We start from the raw sequence: 15,290 nt of genomic DNA on the forward strand, positions 1-15,290 counted from the left end.
AAAACCAAGGAACCTTGTTGTTGATTGACGCAATGACACTGGTCTAGCTGTGACCTGACTGCAGCTTAAATGTGGGGCCAGTGGCGCAATGGATAACGTGTCTGACTACGGATCAGAAGATTCTAGTTTCGACTCCTGGCTGGCTCGATATTTAATTTATTGAAATCAAGCCGGGATTGATACTGTATACTTTTCAGTGCTTCTGGCTGTTCTCACTTCAAACTCATTTTAGACTGATTTCATCTGGACATTCCCCAACATCTCAGAGAAAAAAAGATGTAGCTTTTAATCCAACAGGCATAATGTCAACATTTAAAGATTTGTCTGTGATGTGTATTTTAAGTATGTGTCTTCCCATATGGTCTAGTGGTTAGGATTCCTGGTTTTCACCCAGGTGGCCTGGGTTCAACTCCCGGTATGGGAAAGAATATCTTGTTGTTTGGGATGTACTTGTGTAACAACAGATACTGCATTTTAACTGGCAGCAGTTTCACACAACACAACAATATTCCCTCAGCAACAGGAAATGTGACATGTTATGTAGATTCAAATTATACAAGGCATTTTAAACGTTGAATACACTTCATTGCTGCATTTCTTGCTCTGCAGTAAAATTCATGCAACAACAGGAGGATCAAATTAAGATTTGCATCTGTAACAGAAATCCCAAGGAACCTTGTCGGTGACAGAAGCTATGACTGTGTACACTGGCCTAGGTGTGTCCTGACTTCAGCTTGGCTGTGCGGCCAGTGGCGCAATGGATAACGTGTCTGATAACAGGTCAGAAGATTGAATATTTGACTCCTGTTTGGCTCAAAACTAGATTTATTTGACCAAAATCAAGCTGGGAAAAATACTGTATACTTTTCATTGTGTCTGGCAGTTCTCGATTCAAACACATTTTAGACTGATTTTATATGGGACTTTTCTCCAACATCGCTGAGAAAAAGATGGAGCTTGTAATTACAACAAGCATCATTTCAACGTTTATGGATTTGTCTGTGATGTTTTTTTAAAGTAATTGTCTTCCCATATGGTCTGGTTTTTAGGATTTCTGGTTTTCGCCCGGGTTGAACTCCCAGTATGGGAAAGAACATCTTGTCATTTGGGATGCACTTGTGTAAGAACAGATACCACATTTTAACTGGCAGCAGAATCACACAACACAACAATATTCCCTCAGCAACAGCAAATGTGACATGTTTTGTAGATTCATAATTTACAATACTTTTTAAACATTGAATAAACTTCAAGTTTGCATTTCTTGCTCTGCAGTAAAATTCATGCAACAACAGGAGGATCAAATTAAGATATGCATCTGAAACAGAAAACCAAGGAACCTTGTTGTTGATTGACGCAATGACACTGGTCTAGCTGTGACCTGACTGCAGCTTAAATGTGGGGCCAGTGGCGCAATGGATAACGTGTCTGACTACGGATCAGAAGATTCTAGGTTTGACTCCTGGCTGGCTCGATGCTTAATATTTAATTGATTGAAATTAAGCCGGGATTGATCCTGTATACTTTTCAGTGCTTCTGGCTGTTCTCACTTCAAACTCATTTTAGACTGATTTCATCTGGACATTCCCCAACATCTCAGAGAAAAAAAGATGTAGCTTTTAATCCAACAGGCATAATGTCAACATTTAAAGATTTGTCTGTGATGTGTATTTTAAGTATGTGTCTTCCCATATGGTCTAGCGGTTAGGATTCCTGGTTTTCACACAGGTGGCCCGGGTTCAACTCCCGGTATGGGAAAGAATCTCTTGTCGTTTGGGATGCACTTGTGTAACAACAGATACTGCATTTTAACTGGCAGCAGTTTCACACAACACAACAATATTCCCTCAGCAACAGGAAATGTGACATGTTATGTAGATTCAAATTATACAAGGCTTTTTAAACGTTGAATACACTTCATGGCTGCATTTCTTGCTCTGCAGTAAAATTCATGCAACAACAGGAGGATCAAATTAAGATTTGCATCTGTAACAGAAATCCCAAGGAACCTTGTCGGTGACAGAAGCTATGACTGTGTACACTGGCCTAGGTGTGTCCTGACTTCAGCTTGGCTGTGCGGCCAGTGGCGCAATGGATAACGTGTCTGATAACAGGTCAGAAGATTGAATATTTGACTCCTGTTTGGCTCAAAACTAGATTTATTTGACCAAAATCAAGCTGGGAAAAATACTGTATACTTTTCATTGTGTCTGGCAGTTCTCGATTCAAACACATTTTAGACTGATTTTATATGGGACTTTTCTCCAACATCTCTGAGAAAAAGATGGAGCTTGTAATTACAACAAGCATCATTTCAACGTTTATGGATTTGTCTGTGATGTTTTTTTAAAGTAACTGTCTTCCCATATGGTCTGGCTTTTAGGATTCCTGGTTTTCGCCCGGGTTGAACTCCCAGTATGGGAAAGAACATCTTGTCATTTGGGATGCACTTGTGTAAGAACAGATACCACATTTTAACTGGCAGCAGAATCACACAACACAACAATATTCCCTCAGCAACAGCAAATGTGACATGTTTTGTAGATTCATAATTTACAAGACTTTTTAAACATTGAATACACTTCAAGTTTGCATTTCTTGCTCTGCAGTAAAATTCATGCAACAACAGGAGGATCAAATTAAGATATGCATCTGAAACAGAAAACCAAGGAACCTTGTTGTTGACAGACGCAATGACTGTGTACACTGGTCTAGCTGTGACCTGACTTCAGCTTAGACGTGGGGCCAGTGGCGCAATGGATAACGTGTCTGACTACGGATCAGAAGATTCTAGGTTCGACTCCTGGCTGGCTCGATACTTAATTTAATTGATTGAAATCAAGCCGGGATTGATACTGTATACTTTTCAGTGCTTCTGGCTGTTCTCACTTCAAACTCATTTTAGACTGATTTCATCTGGACATTCCCCAACATCTCAGAGAAAAAAAGATGTAGCTTTTAATCCAAAAGGCATAATGTCAACATTTAAAGATTTGTCTGTGATGTGTATTTTAAGTATGTGTCTTCCCATATGGTCTAGCGGTTAGGATTCCTGGTTTTCACCCAGGTGGCCCGGGTTCAACTCCCGGTATGGGAAAGAATATCTTGTTGTTTGGGATGCACTTGTGTAACAACAGATACTGCATTTTAACTGGCAGCAGTTTCACACAACACAACAATATTCCCTCAGCAACAGGAAATGTGACATGTTATGTAGATTCAAATTATACAAGGCATTTTAAACGTTGAATACACTTCATGGCTGCATTTCTTGCTCTGCAGTAAAATTCATGCAACAACAGGAGGATCAAATTAAGATTTGCATCTGTAACAGAAATCCCAAGGAACCTTGTCGGTGACAGAAGCTATGACTGTGTACACTGGCCTAGGTGTGTCCTGACTTCAGCTTGGCTGTGCGGCCAGTGGCGCAATGGATAACGTGTCTGATAACAGGTCAGAAGATTGAATATTTGACTCCTGTTTGGCTCAAAACTAGATTTATTTGACCAAAATCAAGCTGGGAAAAATACTGTATACTTTTCATTGTGTCTGGCAGTTCTCGATTCAAACACATTTTAGACTGATTTTATATGGGACTTTTCTCCAACATCGCTGAGAAAAAGATGGAGCTTGTAATTACAACAAGCATCATTTCAACGTTTATGGATTTGTCTGTGATGTTTTTTTAAAGTAACTGTCTTCCCATATGGTCTGGCTTTTAGGATTTCTGGTTTTCGCCCGGGTTGAACTCCCAGTATGGGAAAGAACATCTTGTCATTTGGGATGCACTTGTGTAAGAACAGATACCACATTTTAACTGGCAGCAGAATCACACAACACAACAATATTCCCTCAGCAACAGCAAATGTGACATGTTTTGTAGATTCATAATTTACAAGACTTTTTAAACATTGAATACACTTCAAGTTTGCATTTCTTGCTCTTCAGTAAAATTCATGCAACAACAGGAGGATCAAATTAAGATATGCATCTGAAACAGAAAACCAAGGAACCTTGTTGTTGACAGACACAATGACTGTGTACACTGGTCTAGCTGTGACCTGACTTCAGCTTAGACGTGGGGCCAGTGGCGCAATGGATAACGTGTCTGACTACGGATCAGAAGATTCTAGGTTCGACTCCTGGCTGGCTCGATACTTAATTTAATTTATTGAAATCAAGCCGGGATTGATACTGTATACTTTTCAGTGCTTCTGGCTGTTCTCACTTCAAACTCATTTTAGACTGATTTCATCTGGACATTCCCCAACATCTCAGAGAAAAAAAGATGTAGCTTTTAATCCAAAAGGCATAATGTCAACATTTAAAGATTTGTCTGTGATGTGTATTTTAAGTATGTGTCTTCCCATATGGTCTAGCGGTTAGGATTCCTGGTTTTCACCCAGGTGGCCCGGGTTCAACTCCCGGTATGGGAAAGAATATCTTGTTGTTTGGGATGCACTTGTGTAACAACAGATACTGCATTTTAACTGGCAGCAGTTTCACACAACACAACAATATTCCCTCAGCAACAGGAAATGTGACATGTTATGTAGATTCAAATTATACAAGGCATTTTAAACGTTGAATACACTTCATGGCTGCATTTCTTGCTCTGCAGTAAAATTCATGCAACAACAGGAGGATCAAATTAAGATTTGCATCTGTAACAGAAATCCCAAGGAACCTTGTCGGTGACAGAAGCTATGACTGTGTACACTGGCCTAGGTGTGTCCTGACTTCAGCTTGGCTGTGCGGCCAGTGGCGCAATGGATAACGTGTCTGATAACAGGTCAGAAGATTGAATATTTGACTCCTGTTTGGCTCAAAACTAGATTTATTTGACCAAAATCAAGCTGGGAAAAATACTGTATACTTTTCATTGTGTCTGGCAGTTCTCGATTCAAACACATTTTAGACTGATTTTATATGGGACTTTTCTCCAACATCGCTGAGAAAAAGATGGAGCTTGTAATTACAACAAGCATCATTTCAACGTTTATGGATTTGTCTGTGATGTTTTTTTAAAGTAACTGTCTTCCCATATGGTCTGGCTTTTAGGATTTCTGGTTTTCGCCCGGGTTGAACTCCCAGTATGGGAAAGAACATCTTGTCATTTGGGATGCACTTGTGTAAGAACAGATACCACATTTTAACTGGCAGCAGAATCACACAACACAACAATATTCCCTCAGCAACAGCAAATGTGACATGTTTTGTAGATTCATAATTTACAAGACTTTTTAAACATTGAATACACTTCAAGTTTGCATTTCTTGCTCTTCAGTAAAATTCATGCAACAACAGGAGGATCAAATTAAGATATGCATCTGAAACAGAAAACCAAGGAACCTTGTTGTTGACAGACACAATGACTGTGTACACTGGTCTAGCTGTGACCTGACTTCAGCTTAGACGTGGGGCCTGTGGCGCAATGGATAACGTGTCTGACTACGGATCAGAAGATTCTAGGTTCGACTCCTGGCTGGCTCGATATTTAATTTATTGAAATCAAGCCGGGATTGATACTGTATACTTTTCAGTGCTTCTGGCTGTTCTCACTTCAAACTCATTTTAGACTGATTTCATCTGGACATTCCCCAACATCTCAGAGAAAAAAAGATGTAGCTTTTAATCCAAAAGGCATAATGTCAACATTTAAAGATTTGTCTGTGATGTGTATTTTAAGTATGTGTCTTCCCATATGGTCTAGCGGTTAGGATTCCTGGTTTTCACCCAGGTGGCCCGGGTTCAACTCCCGGTATGGGAAAGAATATCTTGTTGTTTGGGATGCACTTGTGTAACAACAGATACTGCATTTTAACTGGCAGCAGTTTCACACAACACAACAATATTCCCTCAGCAACAGGAAATGTGACATGTTATGTAGATTCAAATTATACGAGGCATTTTAAACGTTGAATACACTTCATTGCTGCATTTCTTGCTCTGCAGTAAAATTCATCCAACAACAGGAGGATCAAATTAAGATTTGCATCTGTAACAGAAATCCCAAGGAACCTTGTCGGTGACAGAAGCTATGACTGTGTACACTGGCCTAGGTGTGTCCTGACTTCAGCTTGGCTGTGCGGCCAGTGGCGCAATGGATAACGTGTCTGATAACAGGTCAGAAGATTGAATATTTGACTCCTGTTTGGCTCAAAACTAGATTTATTTGACCAAAATCAAGCTGGGAAAAATACTGTATACTTTTCATTGTGTCTGGCAGTTCTCGATTCAAACACATTTTAGACTGATTTTATATGGGACTTTTCTCCAACATCGCTGAGAAAAAGATGGAGCTTGTAATTACAACAAGCATCATTTCAACGTTTATGGATTTGTCTGTGATGTTTTTTTAAAGTAACTGTCTTCCCATATGGTCTGGCTTTTAGGATTTCTGGTTTTCGCCCGGGTTGAACTCCCAGTATGGGAAAGAACATCTTGTCATTTGGGATGCACTTGTGTAAGAACAGATACCACATTTTAACTGGCAGCAGAATCACACAACACAACAATATTCCCTCAGCAACAGCAAATGTGACATGTTTTGTAGATTCATAATTTACAAGACTTTTTAAACATTGAATACACTTCAAGTTTGCATTTCTTGCTCTTCAGTAAAATTCATGCAACAACAGGAGGATCAAATTAAGATATGCATCTGAAACAGAAAACCAAGGAACCTTGTTGTTGACAGACACAATGACTGTGTACACTGGTCTAGCTGTGACCTGACTTCAGCTTAGACGTGGGGCCAGTGGCGCAATGGATAACGTGTCTGACTACGGATCAGAAGATTGTAGGTTCGACTCCTGGCTGGCTCGATACTTAATTTAATTTATTGAAATCAAGCCGGGAAATCAAATACTGTATACTTTTCAGTGCTTCTGGCTGTTCTCACTTCAAACTCATTTTAGACTGATTTCATCTGGACATTCCCCAACATCTCAGAGAAAAAAAGATGTAGCTTTTAATCCAACAGGCATAATGTCAACATTTAAAGATTTGTCTGTGATGTGTATTTTAAGTATGTGTCTTCCCATATGGTCTAGCGGTTAGGATTCCTGGTTTTCACCCAGGTGGCCCGGGTTCAACTCCCGGTATGGGAAAGAATATCTTGTTGTTTGGGATGCACTTGTGTAACAACAGATACTGCATTTTAACTGGCAGCAGTTTCACACAACACAACAATATTCCTTCAGCAACAGGAAATGTGACATGTTATGTAGATTCAAATTATACAAGGCATTTTAAACACTTCATTGCTGCATTTCTTGCTCTGCAGTAAAATTCATGCAACAACAGGAGGATCAAATTAAGATTTGCATCTGTTACAGAAATCCCAAGGAACCTTGTCGGTGACAGAAGCTATGACTGTGTACACTGGCCTAGGTGTGTCCTGACTTCAGCTTGGCTGTGCGGCCAGTGGCGCAATGGATAACGTGTCTGATAACAGGTCAGAAGATTGAATATTTGACTCCTGTTTGGCTCAAAACTAGATTTATTTGACCAAAATCAAGCTGGCAGTTCTCGATTCAAACACATTTTAGACTGATTTTATATGGGACTTTTCTCCAACATCGCTGAGAAAAAGATGGAGCTTGTAATTACAACAAGCATCATTTCAACGTTTATGGATTTGTCTGTGATGTTTTTTTAAAGTAACTGTCTTCCCATATGGTCTGGCTTTTAGGATTTCTGGTTTTCGCCCGGGTTGAAGTCCCAGTATGGGAAAGAACATCTTGTCATTTGGGATGCACTTGTGTAAGAACAGATACCACATTTTAACTGGCAGCAGAATCACACAACACAACAATATTCCCTCAGCAACAGCAAATGTGACATGTTTTGTAGATTCATAATTTACAAGACTTTTTAAACATTGAATACACTTCAAGTTTGCATTTCTTGCTCTTCAGTAAAATTCATGCAACAACAGGAGGATCAAATTAAGATATGCATCTGAAACAGAAAACCAAGGAACCTTGTTGTTGACAGACACAATGACTGTGTACACTGGTCTAGCTGTGACCTGACTTCAGCTTAGACGTGGGGCCAGTGGTGCAATGGATAACGTGTCTGACTACGGATCAGAAGATTCTAGGTTCGACTCCTGGCTGGCTTGATACTTAATTTAATTTATTGAAATCAAGCCGGGATTGATACTGTATACTTTTCAGTGCTTCTGGCTGTTCTCACTTCAAACTCATTTTAGACTGATTTCATCTGGACATTCCCCAACATCTCAGAGAAAAAAAGATGTAGCTTTTAATCCAACAGGCATAATGTCAACATTTAAAGATTTGTCTGTGATGTGTATTTTAAGTATGTGTCTTCCCATATGGTCTAGCGGTTAGGATTCCTGGTTTTCACCCAGGTGGCCAGGGTTCAACTCCCGGTATGGGAAAGAATATCTTGTCGTTTGGGATGCACTTGTGTAACAACAGATATTGCATTTTAACTGGCAGCAGTTTCACACAACACAACAATATTCCCTCAGCAACAGGAAATGTGACATGTTATGTAGATTCAAATTATACAAGGCATTTTAAACGTTGAATACACTTCATTGCTGCATTTCTTGCTCTGCAGTAAAATTCATGCAACAACAGGAGGATCAAATTAAGATTTGCATCTGTAACAGAAATCCCAAGGAACCTTGTCGGTGACAGAAGCTATGACTGTGTACACTGGCCTAGGTGTGTCCTGACTTCAGCTTGGCTGTGCGGCCAGTGGCACAATGGATAACGTGTCTCATAACAGGTCAGAAGATTGAATATTTGACTCCTGTTTGGCTCAAAACTAGATTTATTTGACCAAAATCAAGCTGGGAAAAATACTGTATACTTTTCATTGTGTCTGGCAGTTCTCGATTCAAACACATTTTAGACTGATTTTATATGGGACTTTTCTCCAACATCGCTGAGAAAAAGATGGAGCTTGTAATTACAACAAGCATCATTTCAACGTTTATGGATTTGTCTGTGATGTTTTTTTAAAGTAACTGTCTTCCCATATGGTCTGGCTTTTAGGATTCCTGGTTTTCGCCCGGGTTGAACTCCCAGTATGGGAAAGAACATCTTGTCATTTGGGATGCACTTGTGTAAGAACAGATACCACATTTTAACTGGCAGCAGAATCACACAACACAACAATATTCCCTCAGCAACAGCAAATGTGACATGTTTTGTAGATTCATAATTTACAAGACTTTTTAAACATTGAATACACTTCAAGTTTGCATTTCTTGCTCTTCAGTAAAATTCATGCAACAACAGGAGGATCAAATGAAGATATGCATCTGAAACAGAAAACCAAGGAACCTTGTTGTTGACAGACGCAATGACTGTGTACACTGGTCTAGTTGTGACCTGACTTCAGCTTAGACGTGGGGCCAGTGGCGCAATGGATAACGTGTCTGACTACGGATCAGAAGATTCTAGGTTCGACTCCTGGCTGGCTCGATACTTAATTTAATTGATTGAAATCAAGCTGGGATTGACACTGAATACTTTTCAGTGCTTCTGGCTGTTCTCACTTCAACCTCATTTTAGACTGATTTCATCTGGACATTCCCCAACATCTCAGAGAAAAAAAGATGTAGCTTTTAATCCAACAGGCATAATGTCAACATTTAAAGATTTGTCTGTGATGTGTATTTTAAGTATGTGTCTTCCCATATGGTCTAGTGGTTGGTCCTGGTTTTCACCCAGGTGGCCCGGGTTCAACTCCCGGTATGGGAAAGAATTTCGTGTCGTTTGGGATGCACTTGTGTAACAACAGATACTGCATTTTAACTGACAGCAGTTTCACACAACACAACAATATTCCCTCAGCAACAGGAAATGTGACATGTTATGTAGATTCAAATTATACAAGTCATTTTAAACGTTGAATACACTTCATTGCTGCATTTCTTGCTCTGCAGTAAAATTCATGCAACAACAGGAGGATCAAATTAAGATTTGCATCTGTAACAGAAAACCAAGGAACCTTGTTGTTGACAGACGCAATGACTGTGTACACTGGTCTAGCTGTGACCTGACTTCAGCTTAGACGTGGGGCCAGTGGCACAATGGATAACGTGTCTGACTACGGATCAGAAGATTCTAGGTTCGACTCCTGGCTGGCTCGATACTTAATTTAATTGATTGAAATCAAGCCGGGATTGACACTGAATACTTTTCAGTGCTTCTGGCTGTTCTCACTTCAAACTCATTTTAGACTGATTTCATCTGGACATTCCCCAACATCTCAGAGAAAAAAAGATGTAGCTTTTAATCCAACAGGCATAATGTCAATATTTAAAGATTTGTCTGTGATGTGTATTTTAAGTATGTGTCATATGGTCTAGTGGTTAGGATTCCTGGTTTTCACCCAGGTGGCCCGGATTCAACTCCTGGTATGGGAAAGAATATCTTGTCGTTTGGGATGCACTTGTGTAACAACAGATACTGCATTTCAACTGGCAGCAGTTTCACACAACACAACAAAATTCCCTCAGCAACAGGAAATGTGACATGTTATGTAGATTCAAATTATACAAGTCATTTTAAACGTTGAATACACTTCATTGCTGCATTTCTTGCTCTGCAGTAAAATTCATGCAACAACAGGAGGATCAAATTAAGATTTGCATCTGTAACAGAAATCCCAAGGAACCTTGTTGGTGACAGAAGCTATGACTGTGTACACTGGCCTAGGTGTGTCCTGACTTCAGCTTGGCTGTGCGGCCACTGGCGCAATGGATAACGTGTCTGATAACAGGTCAGAAGATTGAATATTTGACTCCTGTTTGGCTCAAAACTATATTTATTTGACCAAAATCAAGCTGGGAAAAATACTGTATACTTTTCATTGTGTCTGGCAGTTCTCGATTCAAACACATTTTAGACTGATTTTATATGGGACTTTTCTCCAACATCTCTGAGAAAAAGATGGAGCTTGTAATTACAACTTGCATCATTTCAACGTTTATGGATTTGTCTGTGATTTTTTTTTAAGTAACTGTCTTCCCATATGGTCTGGCGTTTAGGATTCCTGGTTTTCGCCCGGGTTGAACTCCCAGTATGGGAAAGAACATCTTGTCATTTGGGATGCACTTGTGTAAGAACAGATACCACATTTTAACTGGCAGCAGAATCACACAACACAACAATATTCCCTCAGCAACAGCAAATGTGACATGTTTTGTAGATTCATAATTTACAAGACTTTTTAAACATTGAATACACTTCAAGTTTGCATTTCTTGCTCTGCAGTAAAATTCATGCAACAACAGGAGGATCAAATTAAGATATGCATCTGAAACAGAAAACCAAGGAACCTTGTTGTTGACAGACGCAATGACTGTGTACACTGGTCTAGCTGTGACCTGACTTCAGCTTAGACGTGGGGCCAGTGGCACAATGGATAACGTGTCTGACTACGGATCAGAAGATTCTAGGTTCGACTCCTGGCTGGCTCGATACTTAATTTAATTGATTGAAATCAAGCCGGGATTGACACTGAATACTTTTCAGTGCTTCTGGCTGTTCTCACTTCAAACTCATTTTAGACTGATTTCATCTGGACATTCCCCAACATCTCAGAGAAAAAAAGATGTAGCTTTTAATCCAACAGGCATAATGTCAATATTTAAAGATTTGTCTGTGATGTGTATTTTAAGTATGTGTCATATGGTCTAGTGGTTAGGATTCCTGGTTTTCACCCAGGTGGCCCGGATTCAACTCCTGGTATGGGAAAGAATATCTTGTCGTTTGGGATGCACTTGTGTAACAACAGATACTGCATTTCAACTGGCAGCAGTTTCACACAACACAACAATATTCCCTCAGCAACAGGAAATGTGACATGTTATGTAGATTCAAATTATACAAGGCTTTTTAAACGTTGAATACACTTCATGGCTGCATTTCTTGCTCTGCAGTAAAATTCATGCAACAACAGGAGGATCAAATTAAGATTTGCATCTGTAACAGAAATCCCAAGGAACCTTGTCGGTGACAGAAGCTATGACTGTGTACACTGGCCTAGGTGTGTCCTGACTTCAGCTTGGCTGTGCGGCCAGTGGCGCAATGGATAAAGTGTCTGATAACAGGTCAGAAGATTGAATATTTGACTCCTGTTTGGCTCAAAACTAGATTTATTTGACCAAAATCAAGCTGGGAAAAATACTGTATACTTTTCATTGTGTCTGGCAGTTCTCGATTCAAACACATTTTAGACTGATTTTATATGGGACTTTTCTCCAACATCGCTGAGAAAAAGATGGAGCTTGTAATTACAACAAGCATCATTTCAACGTTTATGGATTTGTCTGTGATGTTTTTTTAAAGTAACTGTCTTCCCATATGGTCTGGCTTTTAGGATTCCTGGTTTTCGCCCGGGTTGAACTCCCAGTATGGGAAAGAACATCTTGTCATTTGGGATGCACTTGTGTAAGAACAGATACCACATTTTAACTGGCAGCAGAATCACACAACACAACAATATTCCCTCAGCAACAGAAAATGTGACATGTTTTGTAGATTCATAATTTACAAGACTTTTTAAACATTGAATACACTTCAAGTTTGCATTTCTTGCTCTTCAGTAAAATTCATGCAACAACAGGAGGATCAAATTAAGATATGCATCTGAAACAGAAAACCAAGGAACCTTGTTGTTGACAGACACAATGACTGTGTACACTGGTCTAGCTGTGACTTGACTTCAGCTTTGACGTGGGGCCAGTGGCGCAATGGATAACGTGTCTGACTACGGATCAGAAGATTCTAGGTTCGACTCCTGGCTGGCTCGATACTTAATTTAATTTATTGAAATCAAGCCGGGATTGATACTGTATACTTTTCAGTGCTTCTGGCTGTTCTCACTTCAAACTCATTTTAGACTGATTTCATCTGGACATTCCCCAACATCTCAGAGAAAAAAAGATGTAGCTTTTAATCCAACAGGCATAATATCAACATTTAAAGATTTGTCTGTGATGTGTATTTGAAGTATGTGTCTTCCCAAATGGTCTAGCGGTTAGGATTCCTGGTTTTCACCCAGGTGGCCCGGGTTCAACTCCCGGTATGGGAAATAATATCTTGTTGTTTGGGATGCACTTGTGTAACAACAGATACTGCATTTTAACTGGCAGCAGTTTCACACAACACAACAATATTCCCTCAGCAACAGGAAATGTGACATGTTATGTAGATTCAAATTATACAAGGCATTTTAAACGTTGAATACACTTCATTGCTGCATTTCTTGCTCTGCAGTAAAATTCATGCAACAACAGGAGGATCAAATTAAGATTTGCATCTGTAACAGAAATCCCAAGGAACCTTGTCGGTGACAGAAGCTATGACTGTGTACACTGGCCTAGGTGTGTCCTGACTTCAGCTTGGCTGTGCGGCCAGTGGCGCAATGGATAACGTGTCTGATAACAGGTCAGAAGATTGAATATTTGACTCCTGTTTGGCTCAAAACTAGATTTATTTGACCAAAATCAAGCTGGGAAAAATACTGTATACTTTTCATTGTGTCTGGCAGTTCTCGATTCAAACACATTTTAGACTGATTTTATATGGGACTTTTCTCCAACATCGCTGAGAAAAAGATGGAGCTTGTAATTACAACAAGCATCATTTCAACGTTTATGGATTTGTCTGTGATGTTTTTTTAAAGTAACTGTCTTCCCATATGGTCTGGCTTTTAGGATTCCTGGTTTTCGCCCGGGTTGAACTCCCAGTATGGGAAAGAACATCTTGTCATTTGGGATGCACTTGTGTAAGAACAGATACCACATTTTAACTGGCAGCAGAATCACACAACACAACAATATTCCCTCAGCAACAGCAAATGTGACATGTTTTGTAGATTCATAATTTACAAGACTTTTTAAACATTGAATACACTTCAAGTTTGCATTTCTTGCTCTTCAGTAAAATTCATGCAACAACAGGAGGATCAAATTAAGATATGCATCTGAAACAGAAAACCAAGGAACCTTGTTGTTGACAGACACAATGACTGTGTACACTGGACTGTGTACACTGTGTACACTGTGACTTGACTTCAGCTTAGACGTGGGGCCAGTGGCGCAATGGATAACGTGTCTGACTACGGATCAGAAGATTCTACGTTCGACTCCTGGCTGGTTCGATACTTAATTTAATTTATTGAAATCAAGCCGGGATTGATACTGTATACTTTTCAGTGCTTCTGGCTGTTCTCACTTCAAACTCATTTTAGACTGATTTCATCTGGACATTCTCCAACATCTCAGAGAAAAAAAGATGTAGCTTTTAATCCAACAGGCATCATTTCAACGTTTATGGATTTGTCTGTGATGTTTTTTTTAAGTAACTGTCTTCCCATATGGTCTGGCTTTTAGGATTCCTGGTTTTCGCCCGGGTTGAACTCCCAGTATGGGAAAGAACATCTTGTCATTTGGGATGCACTTGTGTAAGAACAGATACCACATTTTAACTGGCAGCAGAATCACACAACACAACAATATTCCCTCAGCAACAGAAAATGTGACATGTTTTGTAGATTCATAATTTACAAGACTTTTTAAACATTGAATACACTTCAAGTTTGCATTTCTTGCTCTTCAGTAAAATTCATGCAACAACAGGAGGATCAAATTAAGATATGCATCTGAAACAGAAAACCAAGGAACCTTGTTGTTGACAGACACAATGACTGTGTACACTGGTCTAGTTGTGACTTGACTTCAATTTAGACATGGGGCCAGTGGCGCAATGGATAACGTGTCTGACTACGGATCAGAAGATTCTAGGTTCGACTCCTGGCTGGCTCGATACTTAATTAAATTTATTGAAATCAAGCCGGGATTGATACTGTATACTTTTCAGTGCTTCTGGCTGTTCTCACTTCAAACTCATTTTAGACTGATTTCATCTGGACATTCCCCAATATCTCAGAGAAAAAAAGATGTAGCTTTTAATCCAACAGGCATAATGTCAACATTTAAAGATTTGTCTGTGATGTGTATTTTAAGTATGTGTCTTCCTATATGGTCTAGCGGTTAAGATTCCTGGTTTTCACCCAGGTGGCCCGGGTTCAACTCCCGGTATGGGAAAGAATATCTTGTCGTTTGGGATGTACTTGTGTAACAACAGATATTGCACTTTAACTGGCAGCAGTTTCACACAACACAACAATATTCCCTCAGCAACAGGAAATGTGACATGTTATGTAGATTCAAATTATACAAGGCTTTTTAAACGTTGAATACACTTCATGGCTGCATTTCTTGCTCTGCAGTA

General features: G+C 39.6%; 12 non-coding genes across 12 annotated transcripts; all 12 read left to right on the top strand.

The window, feature by feature from the left end:
* Positions 1-352: 352 nt before the first annotated feature.
* Positions 353-424, top strand: trnae-uuc (transfer RNA glutamic acid (anticodon UUC)). Its single transcript has one exon. It is a non-coding gene; the product is annotated as a tRNA-Glu (tRNA).
* Positions 425-2,742: 2,318 nt separating this feature from the next.
* trnar-acg (transfer RNA arginine (anticodon ACG)) lies at positions 2,743-2,815 on the top strand. The gene has a single exon. It is a non-coding gene; the product is annotated as a tRNA-Arg (tRNA).
* Positions 2,816-3,025: 210 nt separating this feature from the next.
* trnae-uuc (transfer RNA glutamic acid (anticodon UUC)) lies at positions 3,026-3,097 on the top strand. The gene has a single exon. It is a non-coding gene; the product is annotated as a tRNA-Glu (tRNA).
* Positions 3,098-4,081: 984 nt separating this feature from the next.
* Positions 4,082-4,154, top strand: trnar-acg (transfer RNA arginine (anticodon ACG)). Its single transcript has one exon. It is a non-coding gene; the product is annotated as a tRNA-Arg (tRNA).
* A 210-nt stretch (positions 4,155-4,364) lies between these two features.
* On the top strand, positions 4,365-4,436 carry trnae-uuc (transfer RNA glutamic acid (anticodon UUC)). The gene has a single exon. It is a non-coding gene; the product is annotated as a tRNA-Glu (tRNA).
* A 1,262-nt stretch (positions 4,437-5,698) lies between these two features.
* On the top strand, positions 5,699-5,770 carry trnae-uuc (transfer RNA glutamic acid (anticodon UUC)). Its single transcript has one exon. It is a non-coding gene; the product is annotated as a tRNA-Glu (tRNA).
* A 1,270-nt stretch (positions 5,771-7,040) lies between these two features.
* On the top strand, positions 7,041-7,112 carry trnae-uuc (transfer RNA glutamic acid (anticodon UUC)). The gene has a single exon. It is a non-coding gene; the product is annotated as a tRNA-Glu (tRNA).
* Positions 7,113-8,338: 1,226 nt separating this feature from the next.
* trnae-uuc (transfer RNA glutamic acid (anticodon UUC)) lies at positions 8,339-8,410 on the top strand. The gene has a single exon. It is a non-coding gene; the product is annotated as a tRNA-Glu (tRNA).
* A 984-nt stretch (positions 8,411-9,394) lies between these two features.
* On the top strand, positions 9,395-9,467 carry trnar-acg (transfer RNA arginine (anticodon ACG)). Its single transcript has one exon. It is a non-coding gene; the product is annotated as a tRNA-Arg (tRNA).
* A 3,264-nt stretch (positions 9,468-12,731) lies between these two features.
* Positions 12,732-12,804, top strand: trnar-acg (transfer RNA arginine (anticodon ACG)). Its single transcript has one exon. It is a non-coding gene; the product is annotated as a tRNA-Arg (tRNA).
* A 1,944-nt stretch (positions 12,805-14,748) lies between these two features.
* trnar-acg (transfer RNA arginine (anticodon ACG)) lies at positions 14,749-14,821 on the top strand. The gene has a single exon. It is a non-coding gene; the product is annotated as a tRNA-Arg (tRNA).
* Positions 14,822-15,031: 210 nt separating this feature from the next.
* trnae-uuc (transfer RNA glutamic acid (anticodon UUC)) lies at positions 15,032-15,103 on the top strand. The gene has a single exon. It is a non-coding gene; the product is annotated as a tRNA-Glu (tRNA).
* Positions 15,104-15,290: the final 187 nt, after the last annotated feature.

Source organism: Oncorhynchus mykiss, chromosome 17, assembly GCF_057628025.1.
Source record: "Oncorhynchus mykiss isolate SJ-2025 chromosome 17, ASM5762802v1, whole genome shotgun sequence".
Taxonomy (NCBI): Eukaryota; Metazoa; Chordata; class Actinopteri; order Salmoniformes; family Salmonidae; genus Oncorhynchus; species Oncorhynchus mykiss.